Below are 12,174 nucleotides of genomic sequence, written 5' to 3' on the forward strand. Positions count from 1 at the left end.
ACGAAACCGGGAAGTAGGGGAAGGGAAATTCTTTAATGTACCCAGACCCATACATCAGAAGGGTAACGCGCCTAAGGAGGAGTGAGTAACTGGGACTGGGAGTGGCTGGAAGAGGGAAATCGGTACCTAGGCCCCTGAAGATTACCCTTGCTGCCGTGAAGAAAGTGAACCCTGCTGCTTGAGGCAACCAAGTAGGCGGGCGAGGCAGAGGAGTACAACAGTGGGGAGAGTTATTTGGTACCCACCCCTATTTGAGATGATGGAGTCCGGCCGAATAAACCGCCCTAGTACCCACCATAACTCGAAGCCGCCTCCCCAGAATTATAAAAGGACGTTGCCCTTCTGGTGTATGTTGGCGCTACCTCTCCTATTGACTATCCCCTGTCCGGCTGGGGCCGACCAGGGATATTCGCACCAGCCCTTTAAGTGGAGTTTAATTAGGTGGGAGGACCAAGTTATCATTAACCAAGTAACTACGGCGGGTGCACCAAGTTTTTTCTCACATCCCTTTGTCAACTGGCACCCATAAGCCCGTGTCTGAACCAAATAGGTTTCTACCTCTGCCCCAGCTCGAACCCAGGAAGGGGCCCTGTGGAAATTGATGCAAGTAAGCTATCAGCTGTTAAATGCTACCAACCCTAACCTGACTGAGCGGTGCTGGCTTTGTTATGGGGTAAGGCCGCCCTTTTACGAAGCTGTGGGGGTCAATGAGAAGGCCCGACGGGTAAATGGATCCAATCCCTCACAATGTACGTGGGGGAAAGAGGGTCAGGGCATAACGCTGACCCAAGTGACTGGAAAGGGGAGATGCGTGGGACAAGTCCCACCCGATAAAATGCACTTGTGTGCAAATCAAACTAACATCGGAAGTATAAAGAAACCGGCGGAACGGTTATTACCAGCGAAGGATGCTAGGTGGGTATGTTCAAAGATAGGAGTTACCCCTTGTTTATCCCTGGACTTGTTCAATGGGTCTGTAGAATTCTGTGTTCAAGTAATAATCATCCCAAAGATAGTCTACCACCCAGAGAATTTTATGTATAACAATCAGATCAATCAAGAACACCATTTGACAAAACGGGAACCAATTTCCACACTGACAGTGGCTACCCTAATGGTTTTGGGGGGGGTGCAGGGGTAGGCACAGGAGTTGCTTTGCTAATCAAACAAGGAAGAGAGATCACCTCCCTGAGAGCAGCTGTGGATGAAGATTTAGCCAGAATTGAAAAATCTATCAGTGCTTTAGAAAAATCTATGAGATCGTTATCCGAAGTGGTATTACAGAATCGCAGAGGACTAGATTTATTGTATTTACAACAAGGAGGATTGTGCGCCGCACTCAGGGAGGAATGTTGTGTATATGCTGATCATACTGGGATTGTGAGGGATACCATGACCAAACTTAGAGAAGGATTGGAAAGGAGAAAAAGAGAGCGGGAGGCCCAGCAAAGCTGGTACGAGTCCTGGTATAATCACTCGCCATGGCTCACCACTCTGTTGTCAACAATATTAACCCTAGGACTGACGTTTGGTCCTTGTATCCTTAACAAAGTCATAACCATTGTTAAAGGTAGATTGGAGGCTGCTCATCTGATGCTTATGAGGACAAAGTACAAATCGATAAATGATAGACCCATACTAGTGGAAACATTAATCCTGAGTCAATTAGAACTAAATAGATTTAATGAACAAAATGATACAGAGAAAAAGGGGGGATTGTAATGGGTAAAGCTTTGTTTGTTCATTAAATGTTGCTGATAGGGGGGTTTCAACGGTTGACTGCTTATACCCCCAATATCCTGTTGAAGGAAAAAAAACAAGTATGGGAACTTCCTGTTATGTTAACAATTGCAATAGAAACCAGCTCCAAATAAGGGCAAAATGGCATTCCTCCTTGCATGGGAACACACACACCGCAGCAAAGTCACGACCCCAACGCAGAGGAAGACGATGATCTTCATCCTCACGACCACCAGAGGACTGACGAAGACCCCCTAGCAACAGGCCTTGCAGTGTAAGAAGACACCAGGATGTGCCACTAAAAACCCGGAACCACAAGACTATAAATCGAGACTCTGGTGTGCTTAGGTGCGCGCCGTTGGCGGAGCAGGAGACTCCCCGGCCGCCCAGCGCTGTTTTACTTATTGCTGCTTGCTGAATTGCTCAAATAAATTGAAATTCGATCTACCCTACCCACGATGTGTCGGGAATGATTTCTACCAAAACTAATTTATAACAATTAAGAATTCTTCTAAGGAGAAGTTAAAGGTTTACAATAGATAGTTTTAACAGTTTTAACATTTAAAGTCTTTGTTAATTGCAATCTCTCAGGTATCAAGGTTAACTGATGCTTTTACCCAGGAATGAGTCCACCCTTTCTCAGCCGTTCTTACTGTCGTCTCAGTAGTCAGGAGCACTTGGAACAGTCCATCCCACTCAGGTTGCAGTTTCAGTTCTCTGGAGAGATTTTTCTGGAGAGATTAATTCTCTTTGTTTTGTGGGGCCTTACTAACCATGTGCATGAGAAAAATTGGCATTCGGCTTGAAATTCGATCCCGTTGAAATGTAAATTTTGTGAAAAAGGTGGTATTGTTTGTCTAGAAGACGGAGGGCTGAGTGCTTCAGGTGTTTTCCCGAAGCCCTGTGGATTTATGATTGGAACAGGGCTCATTAAGAATCTGAAATAGTAAAATTTGTATGTGGAAGGAAGAGTTTAATCCCAGAGAATTGGGACGTTTGGGAAGAAGATTAGGAAAAGATAGTAAAAACCGGCAATAAAAAGGTTTGCGTGGAAATTGAAACAAGGGACAGTAACTAATAAGGAATAGTAATAAATAAATAAATAAATAAATAAATAAAAGGGAATGGGAAATCAGGGAAATGGGTAAAATCCAAAATAAAGACGTTTTAAAGAAAGCCTCCTTGGGTGCATATTGGCACATTGGAAGGGTATTGTTAGAACTGGGGGCACAGAAAGCAAGAGGACTTTCACTAAGTATTGCAATCAATGGTGGCCGCTATATAAGCTAAATGGCCACTTTATGGATCAACCGACTATAACACTATCTTGCAATTAATGTTGTTTTTGAGGAGAGAAGGAAAACAGGATGAAATGTTGTATAGTGATATGTTGTTTCAGCATCGTGGAGGGAAAAGGAATGGAATTAAGTTGGCCCCTGACTGAGCCTTTGGTGTTGGCATTAGAAAAGTACAGGCTGGAGAAGGATAAAGCAAGTGTTAAAAGGGTTGTTGAAGGTGTTAAAGGTGTGGCATGTAGTATTTGACAGAGCTGTTTGAAGTTGAATGAGCAGGGACAGAGGATGGAGGAATGTTAGTAGTTCTGCCTCAACCCGAGGCTGAGATCTCAAAATCACGGGTGTGAGCCCTCTGGGGCAGAGGGATCATGATGGGTCTGAGAGAGTTGTCATGGAAACAGGAAAAGGCGTTTTTATTTGCAATGCTTGAAATTTAAATTGGGAAAATGATTGAAATTCATCAATTTTTATACTTACCCAGTTTGCCAAGGTCCTTGTTAGGAAGGGACTTGCTGGAAAAACTGGATGCAAAAATTTCTTTTGAACAAGGAAAAATGGAAATAACCTTTTGACAAAATTAGAAAACAGACAAGTTTGGTTCACGGTACTAGATTGAGTGGATGCCTTTTTCTGCCTGCCCGCGGCAACTGAAAGCCAGAAACTCTTTGCCTTTGATGGGAAAATCCTAATAGAGGACGAAAAGCTCAGCTTACTTGGACTGTGTTACCACAGGGGTTCAAGAATAGCCCCACCATATTCGGGAAACAACTAGCCTGTGATCTTGAAGCTTGAAAGACCCCTTCGGGAAAAAGGGACACCGTTGCAATACACAAATGATAGCTACTGAAGAAGAAAAGGAATGGGTATAATGGACATACTAAAGTTTTTCAGCACTACTTCTGTGAACCCAGCCTCTTTCCTTAGTCATGATTGCACCAAGACCATGGACACGGTATACTCCAGCTGACCAGACTTAAAGGATACACCCCTAGAAGATGCAGAGGACTGGTATATAGATGGCAGCAGCTTCGTCCACCAGGGATTTCGCCTCACAGGATATGCGGTAACAAACATCAGCCCAAAAGGTGGAAATCATCGCCTTGATAAGAACTTTTGAGCTGGCAAACATTTGGACAGATTTGAAATATGCCTTTGGTGTGGTGCATGCACACGGGGCAATTTGGAAGGAGAGAGGACTTTTATCTTCCTCGATTAAACATGCAGAAGAGGCTGATAGCAGTTATTAGGGAAGAAGGAAAAAGGAGGCCCAGACAGGAACAGCCCCAGCTAGGCAAGGATCAATGTGCCCTATGTAAGAAATTTGGGCATTGGAAAAACGAATGCCCGGAACAGAAAAGAAGTGGAAAAGGGAACTGGGGAAGGGAGGTGGTGGTCGCGCATGCAAAAGATGACTGGGGAAGACCGGGGGAGTCTACCCCAGCAGATCCGCTGGTTATAAAAATGAAGCTGGGGAAGGAGGGAAAAGAGGTGGAGCTTATGGTGGATACGGGGGCAACATATTCAGTTTTAAATAAAGCATTAGTACCAGTGGGGAATGATTACATTGTAGTGAAGGGGGCAACTGGCCAATCTGAAATAGCATATTTCTGCAAACCATTGAAATATAAATATGGGAAACAGTGGGGAATTCACAAATTCCTATACATGCCCAACTCCCCGGAGTCACTCCTAGGGAGAGATTTATTGGAAAAATTACAAGCAACCATCTCATTTAAAAATGGGGAGATTATTCTGGAGGTAAATGATCAAAGGTATGTGGAAGTGTTGAGTTTGATATTGACAGCTATTGAGACCAAAGAGGAAATCAGGGAGGAAATCCTAAGTCAAGTGTTTCTCGGAGTATGGGCTTCTAATATACCAGGGAAGGCGAAAAATGCACTTCCAATACAAATTAAACTTAAGGAAGGAAAACAGCCAGTCAGAATTAAACAGTACCCCTTGAAAAAGGAAGATAGAGAAGGAATTAGCCCGATAACTGAAAATTTCTTACAATTAGAGTTGCTAAAAGAGTGCCAGTCTGACTTCAACACTCCCATTTTACCTGTTCGAAAACCTGATGGATCATATCGGGTCATACAGGATCTACGAGCTGTTAACAAGATAACTGAGGATCTTTACCCTGTGGTGGCAAACCCATATACTTTACTAACATGGTTAACACCAGAGCTAACTTGGTTTACTGTTTTAGATCTGAAGGATGCCTTCTTTTGCCTCCCTCTCCATGAAGCCAGCCAGAAAATCTTTGAATTTGACTGGGAAAGCCCTAAGAGTGGGCGCAAAACACAGCTCACATGGACAAGGTTGCCTCAGGGCTTTAAGAACTCGCCCACCTTGTTCGGAGAACAACTTGCAAAGGACTTGGAGACCTGGGAAGCCCCACCAGGAGAAGGAAGGCTGTTGCAGTACATAGATGACCTCCTAATAGCCACCCAGACAGAAGAAGCATGTGTGGCCTGGTAAGCCTCCTAAACTTTCTGGGACTCCAGGGGTACAGGGTATCGAAGAAAAAGGCTCAGGTGGTAAAGCAGAAGGTGATCTACCTGGGTTATGAGGTTAGTGCCGGACAACGGACCTTGGGGCAAGATTGTAAAGAAGCAATATGTCAAACCCTAAACCTGAGACAATAAAAGAACTGCGAACCTTTTTGGGAATGACGGGGTGGTGCAGATTGTGGATCTATAATTACGGATTGCTTGTAAAACCGCTGTATGCGCTCATTGCAAATGGGAACAGGAATCTCCAATGGACAAAGGAGGTGTGGTTTAACCCGGTCGGCAGCTAAACACCACACAGCCGTTCGCTCACCCTCCCCCCTCCCTCTCTGGGATGGGGGAGAGAAACGGGAAAGTGAAGCCTGTGAGTTGAGATAAAGACAGTTTATTAAGACAGGAAAATAATAATAACAATAATAATAATAATAATAGTACTACTAATAATGTGTACGGAACAAGTGATGCACAATGCAATTGCTCACCACCCGTTGACCGATGCCCAGCCTATCCCCGAGCAGCCAGTCCCCCACCCCACCCCGGCTAGCCACCCCTATATATTGTTCAGCATGACATCAGATGGTACAGAATACCCCTTTGGCCAGTTTGGGTCAGCTGTCCTGGGTCTGTCCCCTCCCAGCTCCTGCTGCACCCCCAGCCTGCTCGCTAGCAGGACAGAGCGAGAAGCTGAAAAGTCCTTGGCTTGGTGTAAGCACTGCTCTACAACAATTAAAACATCAGCATGTTATCAGCGCTCTTCTCATCCTAATCCAAAACATAGCACCCTACCAGCTACTAGGAGGAAAATTAACTCTATCCTAACTGAAACCAGGACAGGGGGCCACGCGAGCCTTTGACCAACTAAAGAAGGTTCTCATGTCAGCTCCAGCTCTGGGACTTCCAGATGTGAATAAACCATTCTTCCTCTTCTCCCATGAGAAACAGGGGATTGCCCTGGGAATACTAGCACAGGACCTGGGCCCATATTGAAGGGCAGTTGCTTATTTTTCTAAGCAGCTGGATCCCGCCACCAAGGGATGGCCAGGATGCCTCAGAGCCGTTGCAGCAGTGGTGCTAAATATCCAGGAAGCACACAAGTTCACCTTGGGCCAGAAAATAACTGTGCTAGTGTCTCACACAGTGTCCGCAGTGCTGGAAGTGAAAGGCGGTCACTGGCTTTCCCCACAAAGGTTCCTGAAATACCAACCTATCACGGTAGATGATGTAGAAATAGTGGTAACTAACATTGTCAACCCAGCTTCTTTCCTCAGCAGAAACCAAGGGCAGCCAGTACACCACGACTGCCTGGAGACCATTGAAGCTACCTACTCCAGCCGTCCAGATCTGAAGGACACTCCTTTTGATGATGTGGAAATGTGGTTCACTGATGGGAGCAGCTACGTCATCAGCAGAGAACGACATGCTGGGTGTGCAGTTACCACTTGCAAAGAGGTAATAGAATCTGGACCTTTGCCAACAGATACCTCTGCACAAAAGGCCGAGATAATTGTGCTGACCCGTGCCTTAGAAATAGCAAAAGGAAAGAAAATTTCTTTCTGCCTGAAAAGGTAGCAATCATGCACATTACACCACGATTACATGCACAATTACACCACACCATGAGGAGACAGTGCTCTGTCCTTCGGATCATAGAATATGGACACAGATAGTGAATGGGAAATGGCAGACTGTAAATCTGGAATCATGTGTTACCCGGGAACAACAAGGATTTATCTGTGAAAGCAACACAATTGACGCTCAGGACATGTCTTGACACTGAGCAAGGTGTTTGCCACTTTGAAATTCATCCAAATACTAGTCAAAAGACTGTGCTTATATATTGGTCAAGGCTGTGTGTGTTTAAGAACTGCTTGTGCTTTTGTAGAAGTAGATAAGGAGAATATAACTCTCCCTAGCAAAAATCATTCCAACTTTTATATTCGTAACTTTGTTAGAACTGTCGGGTGTGATTTTTATATTTGGCACCAGTGGTATCCCACCAGTTGATCAAGTCTACCAATGCAATGTAAACAAGACGCTAGTCATCACTGGTGGGATACACTTATTGGGTGGTCACCAATGACAAATGGCATTCTCAATACATTGTGTCACCCGATCACAGTCATATTGATCTTAGTTGGTATAGGTCTTGTATTGCCTGTAATTATACTAATCCGGAACTGGAGAATGTTATACAGGATAGCCACGCCCGACTTCTCTGTCGCGTGTCCATGGTATGGCATTGAGTGATCAGTACCAAGTTGGGAATCTTTGCTGCGAGTAAAAGAATTTACTAATCTTCTAGAAAAGAAGATTCTCCACCCCCACCCTGACGACTCTTGGAACCCTTAATCCCCATCTCTTCCTGACGTGCTGCTGTGGACTTTACCACCCACAGGGTACCACACGCCTTCACCTAGGATTAGGACAGAGGTGGGGTGTACTGCCGAGCACCTCACTTCACCGTGCTCGGGGTACCGTACACCTAAGGGCCCAAACCCCCGAGACTCTCTTTCGCTCGTCTCTCTTTCGCTTCGTCCGCCTCCAGCCGCTTCCTTCGTGTGACTACAGAACCACGGATCAGGACTCCACACTCGCTTCGCACTAAAAGTGCGTCTCATTCACACTCCACACGAGTCTCCCCAAACCCACCTCAAGGCAATATACGGTGAAGTTTCCCTTACCTCGGTCTGTGCACGGACTTCCCAGTCTGGGTTATCAGCAGTTATCCCTGTACCTGGGCTGTGTATGGGCTGTGTCTGTGGTGTGTCTGTGGTGGCCTCCCTTCTCCCCAGAGCTTCGCAGAGCCTGTCTTCAGATTAACAGTTGTGGTGGTTTTACTCGGGTGGGCGGCCGAGCTCCACCACAACTGCTCTCTCACTCCCCCTCCTCAAAGAGGAACGGGGAGAAAATACGATGAAAAGGGCTCAGGGGTTGAGATAAGGACAGGGAGATCGCACAGTAATTATTGTGACGGGCAAAACAGACTCAGCATAGGGAGACAGTAAGATTTACTGCTAATTACTAACAAGCTAGAGAAGTGAGAAACAAAAGAAAGAAACCAAAAGCACCTTCCCCCCCATCCACCCTCTTCCACCTCCTCCACCCTGTGGTGCAGTTGCCTAAAGTAACTAGGAAAATAAAACTAACATTCACATTTTAAAGAAAATGTACAGCATTGAAGAGGCTTTCAGCATAGGGCGTAGCTGCATTACCTGAGCATTCCCTAGGCTTCCAACTTTAGATGCTATCACAGTGGGGGAACCTGGTGTGCTGGCTCTAAGGAACGGTACGGAGCGTAGAGTGGAGTGGAGACACCACGGCTAGGCTCTGTGACCAGGTGGGGACTCGATTGTTCTTGTGCACACCGAGACTGGTAAGCCGCACTTCTTGCTACCCTGAGCCAACGACCTGTCATGTTTTGACAAATGCTGTACTCTAGTGTACTTTTGCTCATTATAATATCCTTATAATACCAAAACACACCTTCATCCCAAAAGCTACCCGCCTACGAGGTGCGACCACCCCTCACTGAGCATGCGCTCTGAATTTCTCGGAGCCTATTACTTTAAACAGAGACGGGAAAACTTTTCACCAATCATAACTAAGATATGCTTGACTAGAGTCACTCAAGCTCCACCTAAAAGATAGAAAATAATATAAATTGGCCTAAGAGAGAGGGGATGTAAGGGAAGATACCATCGTAAGGGAATATATCACCATCAGGGGAGATACCATCCCGAGGGAATACACCATCCCAAGGACCTCCTGACTCCTGGGATCAGTCGATGGGCTGAGCCTCTCTTCTCCCCCATTGGGACACCTTTGGGTAAGATTTGAACACTTGGTTATACTGGGTGTCTCTGCGGAAACTTAGAAATCTCTATAGAGTCTTTGTGCTTTTTAACGCGTTAATTTCCAGGCTGCGCACCTGTGTATTTCATGCATGCTAGCTTGCTTTTGCAGACAGTAACTATCGCCAGCAATCCAAAGAACCTGTGTACCTGTTGCTGTAATAAATTGCACTTGATTGCATTGTTCCTAGCCGTGATAGTTCTCATTGAATGCAGCTAGAGTAAGGGCGGTTATACGTTATTGGTGAATCCGTGACCGTGGTAGTTCAGTGCTCTGAATCCAACCAGACCCATATTGGTTAATGTGTTATTGGTGAATCTGTGATTGTGATAGTTCAGTACCCTGAATCTGACCGGACCCGTAATGGTTAATCGGCTACACCCCTTAACGCGACACACTCTGAGTGGTGCAGGGGAACGGGGGAATGGGGGTTATGGTCAGTCTATAGCGCTTCTCCGCCGCTCCTTCTCGGTCACTCTCGTCCCCTGTGCCGTGGGGTCCCTCCCACGGGATGCAGTCCTTGCTGAACTGATCCAGCGTGGGCTGCCCACAGGCAGCAGCTCTTCAAGAACTGCTCCAGATATGGGTCCGTACCACGGGGTCCATCCCTCAGGAGCAAACTGCTCCAACCTGGGTCCCCCACGGGCAGCACCTCCTGCCAGGTCACCTGCTCCTGCATGGTCTCCTCTCCACGGGCTACAGGTCCAGCCCGGAATCTGCTCCGGCAGGGGTCTTCCACAGGCCGCGGCCTCCGTCGGTGCAGGTCCACCTGCTCCACCGTGGTCTCCTCCACGGGCTGCAGCGTGGAACCCTGCTCCACTGTGGTACTCCATGGGCTGCAGGGGGACAGCCTGCTTCACCATGGTCCTCACCACAGGCCGCAGGGGACTTCTGCTCCGGCGCCTGGAGCACCTCTCCCCCTCCTCCTCCACTGACCTTGGCACCTGCAAGGCTGTTCCTCACTCCTCTCACTCTCCCAGCTGCTGTGTGGCACAGCATTTTTTTTCCCCGTCTTAAATATGCTCTCACAGAGGCACAAACACCATCGCTTATTGGCTCAGCTCTGGTCAGCAGTGGGGCCCTTACCAAGCATGAGGCAGCTTCTAGATTCTTCTCACAGAAGCCACCCCTATGGCCCCCTGCTACCAAAACCTTGCCATGTAAACCCACTACAACAGTCTCGGTCCTTTGCCGGCCATACCGAGATGACCCACCACCCCCGATGGGGACTGCTGGAATCAGCGGGGTGCACCTTCCTGTCTGTGGTGGCAAGAACTCTTCGGTAGGCGACAAAATCCCGGATGAGCCCCCAAATTGTGAGAAAAATCTCAATAATTTTCTTCAGATAGGACCTTCTGTGAAGGTATTTTATTCACGATTGCAATGACGGGCGTCCTGCAAGCAGGAGCACACAGTAAAAGTTTATCATATCCTTTTATTCCATATTACCTGACACCTGATTTCTCCCGTTTCCTCATTGGCTGAGTACTGCAGGTTCACAACCTAGTCGATGCTCCTCTATACCATATATGTACAGTTTAATTTGACCAACCGTTAATTTCTCCTTTTCCTTTTTTTTTCCTTCTTCTCTCGTGACTAGAGGGCCCGTAAGTTTTGTTTTTACTGATTTTGTACTGCTCATCCTGTTTTCCTTAGCTATCCTCCTTATTTTGGGACAGTGGGACCTTCCCCTTATCTGCTTAACATACTCCCCACTGCTATGCTGCACAATCACTTTTGAATATGCAAGGTTAGTGGAATTTTCCACTGCAAAAACACCTTCTATTGCAAAAACACATCTTTGTTTCTCACACCAGCCCCTCCTTTCCTGTGGACCCAGGAGAGACTGGTCTCCGAGGAATAAGGGATGGGCACCTCCAGCCTTGTCTGGGTGCCAGAGCAGAGCCCTCGCGCTCCTGATTCCTCCTCCACCTCCCAATTCCCTCTGCTCATCTCCCTGCCTACCAGGTGCTCTTACCTCTCTGCTGTGAAAAGGTTTTAATACACTTTCAACTACCCTATGCTTAACCACATCTTTTTAAACACATTGAACTATCAAAACCTTTTTCCGTGAGCTGTGTCTGGCCCTTGGCTGGGCTTCTTCCCCTTTCTCTCAACCTGCTGCAGCTCTCAGTGTCTTTCTGGAAGGAGCACAGTGCACAGCTCTGGCGTAGTTACCAGCAGCTGCCCCGACAGGGAAGCAGCACTCTGTTCATGCTGTCCCTGGTGTTGCTTCCCTCTGCACTGCAAAAGTTCATGAGCTTTTCTCTCATCCAGAGGACACTGACAGATGTATGGCAGAACCTGGGAAGCTGCTTCTCCTCTCACCTCCACAGATGATTGTCTTTCTTGCAGCAGAGAAAGAAAAAAGTCTTATGGACTGGAGTAAGCCCTGGAGATCTCACGTGATTTCTCAGATGGATGAGGGTGTGAGTCGGTCACAGCTGGACATACAGCTTCACTTCTCACCCCTGGATCTGAGGGGGGCCCTTCAAGTGGATTCCTTCCCCTTGCAAACAAGATAGCTGCTATGTCTCTGAAAGGCTTTGTCTCCTGCATTCAAGCATTAACTATAAGCTTCTATATATCTCTATATTCTAATTTAGGCTGGAAAACGGACAGGAATTTTCTGGGAACCCCAAGCTCCCATGGATTTGCATTCTTCTCAGAAAAATAATAATAAAAAAAAAATAGTTTGCAATAGAAATCTTTGTTTTAGTGACAGTGTTTGCAGCATGATCACTGAAATTACCATCAAATCCCCTAAAACTCCA

The 12,174-nt window shown here is 46.7% G+C and overlaps 1 protein-coding gene across 1 annotated transcript in view; it reads left to right on the forward strand.

Annotated features, from left to right (window-relative positions):
- LOC121063021 (CUGBP Elav-like family member 4) overlaps positions 1-12,174 on the forward strand; it is a 1,483,068-nt gene that overhangs the window by 1,098,845 nt on the left and 372,049 nt on the right. The gene's annotated exons all lie outside the window — the stretch shown is intronic.

The sequence above is a fragment of the Cygnus olor genome (genome assembly GCF_009769625.2).
Source record: "Cygnus olor isolate bCygOlo1 chromosome W unlocalized genomic scaffold, bCygOlo1.pri.v2 SUPER_W7, whole genome shotgun sequence".
NCBI classification, from domain to species: Eukaryota; Metazoa; Chordata; class Aves; order Anseriformes; family Anatidae; genus Cygnus; species Cygnus olor.